A 5,430-nucleotide genomic window follows, 5' to 3' on the forward strand; every position below is an offset into this window, starting at 1 on the left:
AGAAAGGCTCCTATACATGTATAAATAGATATTTGTTCTTTCCTCTCTTTTGGGGGGGATTTCTTACATCAATACCCACCTCATGCCCTCATGGCAACTGCCATTTGTTCTCTTGCCCCAGATCCCTAGGTCCAGTTCTAATCATCAGCATCACTTAGGATTCAACAGGAAAACGAACCCACACAAACAATTTCAACATTGGAATTAGAGGGTAAAATGAACAAATGAAAACACTGAGGTAGATCAGAGGTACTAAATTCAGGAAACATCTTCCACCCTTAGGGCTATGGGACAAAGAGAAAAGGCTGGAATGACTAAGACCTGGGAGCTCAGAGGAGAAGCCCAGGGACCCAGTTCAGACCTCCAAAGAAGGAGAGGCCCAGGGACCCAGCTCAGATCTCTGACGAAGGAGGAGCCTAGGGACCCAGCTCAGACCTCCGAGGAAGGGCGCTGAGAGCTATTTCCAGATCAGGGGGTGCCAAAAGAAGCAGAGGAGTGGAACCAACTGCCTCTGTTGAGGCAAAATGCAACAGGGTGATGCTGATGGACCAGCAAGCTGGAGAGACGAGGGCCCTTCTCCCCTTCATCCTACCTTTCCATCTTCTTCTGGAGCTCTCTGGGGGTAGAGCCTAATAAAGAACCAGATGGCAAAGGAGGAAAGAAGAATGTAGGTTAGAGTGTCCCAGACCAAGCATCACAAAGCCAACTTGAGAAGATTTATTTGGAACTGGGGGATGCTATCTTGATAACCAGCACAGCACCTGATTCATGTTGGTCAGATTTTCTTAATTTAGAACAAGAAAGAACAGGAGGTCACTCTCTTCAACAGTTGGAAGATGTTGTTTCCTGACATTTGAGAAAACCTGACAAAAGCCAGGGCAACTTGCACTAGTTGCAGAATCAATTATTACTATGGACCAAAACAAATTAAAATATCTGAAAAGGAAACTTCAGGACAGGATCGATTTTTAGAAATAAATAAATAAATAAATGTACTCACATAGAGTAGCTATAATGACCAGAAACACACACACACACACACACACACACACACACACACACACTGCCTAAGAACTATTGTCTGACCAGGCCCCCATGCTTCTATGCTTCCACCACCTCTAAGAGTCACTTTTCTCTCATTTGTATGAAAAACTCTAAATCTCAGTTCCCAACATGACAACAGACAGAGGAAACTGGCTGTAGCATATTGCGTCCTGGACCTCTAGACACCTTCAGAAACGTTTCATAGATGAAAAGGAGTTAGTTTCTGGGAGCAGTACATATTAGGGGCATAATCTCTCATATATAACAATTGCACACACACAAAAAACTAAATACTGCCTCTTACATCCTATAAAGTAAAAAACAATGAAGCAAGAATTGAAAGAACAAAAGATCCTAGTACATTTCTACCAAAAATTAGAATTGATTCTGAACATGTGAACCATTCCAGGTCTAGACCAGAGAAGAAAAGTCGTATTTACTCAAAAAGTTACTACTACCACTGCATATACCTTGACTTTTAGTAAACTGAACCTAGAAAAATCCTGCTAATGCTAGCAATAAGTTAACAAAAATGCAGGCAAATAAAACTTGTGGGCTAATAAAATATTTTATTACAAGGGACAGCAAATATTATTCTGAACAGCTGGAAGAAGAATACACATTGATAATTATTTTCTATTAAAAAACAGAATATTTTTATTGTGTTAAAATATAAATAATATAAAATATATATTTTTAACCATTTTTAAGTGTACAGTTTAATGAAATTAAAGACATTCACAGTGTTGCATGGCCATGAATGTTTTTTAAATTTCTTTACAATATTCCCCAAAATATACTTTCTTAGGAAAAAAATAATACTAGGGACTAGTAGAAGAGAACAGATTGCAATAAAAGCATAAATAAAGGGAACAGGACTAAAAAGTAAGATGCAATATGTTTTAATGAAATTGCATTAAAATTCATATTAAAGGCAGTAAAAAGCAAAGCTGACAAAAACCTATTCAGCAATGTAGAGGATAAATTTGAAAGTCTCCTGAAACAAAAACAGAAAGATGTAAGAAATGCAAACAATAACAGAGATGAGAGCAGAAGTGAAAGAAAGTTGACTGGTCTAAGCCAATCAAGGAGGCCCTGCCTTGTTCTCATAGTGATTGGTTCTAAGTGGGCATATGACCTGCAATTACCCAATCAGGGTGAAACACAGAGGTTTTACTCAACGAATGTGAGAACAGATGCTGTCTCTCCTCCTAGATATTAATAAGGAAGCCTGTGGCCCTGGAAATTGCTGGTAACCATAACACTTAAATGAATAAAGGTCTCCTGAGAATGAAGCTGACAAAGGATTAGAGAAGGGCAGAGCCTAGAGAATTGATGCCCTGATAACAACAGGAAGCTAGGGAATGCGATGCCTAAACACCTTCCTGTCTTCTGCACCATTCAGCTCTTTATCTAACATAACACTTTGTTGTTTAAGCAAACTTGAGTTCGAATTCTCTTTAAATTCAAAAATATTTTAATGAATACTATCAGTAAAATCCCTGGATTAGTGAAATTCTCTGAAATCAGAATGTCCAATCCAAAGTTCTGGGTTGTTTGTTGTTGTTGTTGTTGTTGTTGTTGTTGTTGTTGTTTTTTTTTTTTTTTTTTTTTAACAAAGATTATGTCTAAGGAAGGTAATTTAAAAGACCTATACTTAGATCTAACCCAGCAAAAGTTTTAAATGTCAGTGGAAGAGAAAATATACCAGGAGCTTTCAGACAGAAAAATATCAAGCTGACCTTAGATTTCTTAGAAATACTGAACACCACTATGCAATTAAACAATGTTTACAGATTTTTGAGAAATTACCGTTTTGACTCAAGAATTCAAAACATAGAAAAATTTCATTTGGATGTGAAAATAGTAAAAAGATTTATCTAGCTATACAGAAATTGTGAAAGTATAACAATAGCCTTCCTGAAACCGTAATCAAAAACAATGTAAGTAAACAAGTGATGAATCAAAATTATAAATGCAAAAAAGTAAAAATGATAACATAACTATACTGATAGTGAGCACAAAATTTGTTAAAATGCTTGAAAAATTCAATTCAAAATCCAAAGTACCAATAAGTCTTAAAAAATAATTTCCATGGTTAAAACAATAAATGATATTTAATGAAAATGTGGCTTTGTTGTATCAATTTAAATTACAAGCCCTTAAAGGACACAAGAGGGAAGGATGGGAACTTAAAAGCGTAAGACAGCCAGGCATGGTGGCTCACACCTGTAATCCCAGCACTTTGCGAGACTGAGGCGGGGGGATCATGATGTCAGGAGTTCAAGACCAGCCTGGACAACATGGTAAAACTCTGTCTCTACTGAAAATAGAAAAATTAGCCAGGCATGGTGGTGCATGTCTGTAGTCCAAGTTACTCAGGAGGCTAAGGCAGGAGAATCACTTGAACCCAGAAGATGGAGGCTGCAGTGAGCCAAAATCATACCATTGCACTCCAGCCTGGACAACAAGAGTGAAACTCTGTCTCAAGAAAAAAAAAAAAAAAAACCAAAAAAAAAAAAAAAAAAAAAAAAAAAAAAAAAGAAAATCAGAACTTATTTCTTCTAAATTACTCTATGTTTGCACCCATTCACCAATCACTCTTGATCACCCTCCCTCCCACCCACATACCCTTCCCAGCCTCTGGTATCTATCATTCTATTCTTTATCTCCATGAGATCAACTTTTATAGCTCCCACATATGGGTGAGAACATGCAATATTTGTCTTTATGTGCCTGGCTTATTTCATTTAACATCATGACCTCCAGTTCCACTCATGTTGCTGCAAATGACATTATTTCATCCCTTTTTATGGCCAAATAGTATTCCATTGTTCATATATACCACATCTTTCTTTATTCATTCATCCATTGACGGACAGTTAGGCTGATTCCACATCTTTGCTATTGTGAATAGTGCTATAATAAACACAAAGGTACAGATATTCCTTTGATATACTGATTCCCTTTCCTTTAAATAAATACCCAGTGTGAGATTACTGGATCATATAATACTCTATTTTTTATTTTTTGAGAAATCCCTATACTGTTTTACATAATGAATGTACTAACTTACATTCCCACCAACAGTGTAAAAGAGTTCTCTTTTTTTCTACACCCTCACCTGCATCTGTTATTTTTTGTCTTGTTTTAAATAATAACCATTCTAACTGGGGTAAGATGATATCTCATTGTGGTTTTGATTTTTCATTTCCTTGATAATTATGGATGTTGAGCATTTATTATAAACCTGTTGGCCATTTGTATGTTGTCTTTTGAGAAATGTCTACTCATGCCCTTTACCCACTTTTTAATGAGATTGTTGGGTTTTTAAAATTGAGTTGACCACGCCTCCTCCAAGTGTCAGCGAGTTCACATGCAGCTGTGTCTGACTCCAGCTGCCTCTTCAGCTTGGCATGGATCCCAACTGCTCCTGTGCCACCAGTTACTCCTGCACCTGAGCCAGCTCCTGCAAGTGCAAAGAGCACAAATGCACCTCCTGCAAGAAAAGCTGCTGTTCCTGCTGCTCTGTGGGCTGTGCCAAGTGTGCCCAGGGCTGCACCTGCAAAGGGGAGTCAGACAAGTGCAGCTGCTGCAGCTGATGCCAGGACAACCCTGCTCCCATGTGTAAATAACACGACCTCTACAAACCTGGATTTTTAAAAAAATGTACAACCCTGACCCACTTGCTACTTTCCTTTTTCTATGAAATAGTGTGAATGATAATAAAACAGCTTTGCCTTGAAAAAAATTGAGTTGTTTGAGTTCCTAGCATATTCTGGATATTAGTTCCTTGGTGGATAAATAGTCTGCAGATATTTGCTCCTATTCAACAAGTTGTCTCTATTCTGTTGATTGCTTTGCCATGCAGAAGTTTTAAGTGTAATATAATTCCATTTGTCTATTTTTGTTTCAGTTGTCTATGCTTTTGGGGTCTTAGCCATAAAATCTTTGTCTAGACCAGTATCCTGAAGTATTTTCCCTAATGTTTTCTTCTTGTAGTTTTATAGTTTGGGATCTTACATTTAAGGCTTTAGCCTGTCATTAGTTGATTTTTCTGTACAGTGAGAGATAAGGGTCTAGTTTTATACTTCTGCAAATTGTTACACAGTTTTCCCAGTACCATTTACTGTAGAAGTTTTCCTTTCCCCAGTGTAGGTTCTTAGTCAGTTGGTTGGAGTCAATTGACTATAAATACATAGATTTATCTCTTGATTGTTTATTCTCTTACACTTGTCTATTTGCCTGATTTCATATCAATACCATGATGTTTTGGTTACTATAGCCTTGTAATATATTTTGAAGTCAGTAGTGTGACACTTCCAGCTTTGTTCTCTTTTGCTCAGGATTGCTTTGGCTATTCTGGCTCTTTTTTTTTTTTTTTTT

At 37.2% G+C, this 5,430-nt stretch overlaps 1 pseudogene; it reads left to right on the plus strand.

The window, feature by feature from the left end:
* The first annotated feature begins 4,414 nt into the window (after positions 1 to 4,414).
* On the plus strand, positions 4,415 to 4,720 carry LOC108286469 (annotated as a pseudogene).
* Positions 4,721 to 5,430: the final 710 nt, after the last annotated feature.

This window comes from Cebus imitator, unplaced genomic scaffold, assembly GCF_001604975.1.
Source record: "Cebus imitator isolate Cc_AM_T3 unplaced genomic scaffold, Cebus_imitator-1.0 Scaffold319, whole genome shotgun sequence".
Classification (NCBI taxonomy): Eukaryota; Metazoa; Chordata; class Mammalia; order Primates; family Cebidae; genus Cebus; species Cebus imitator.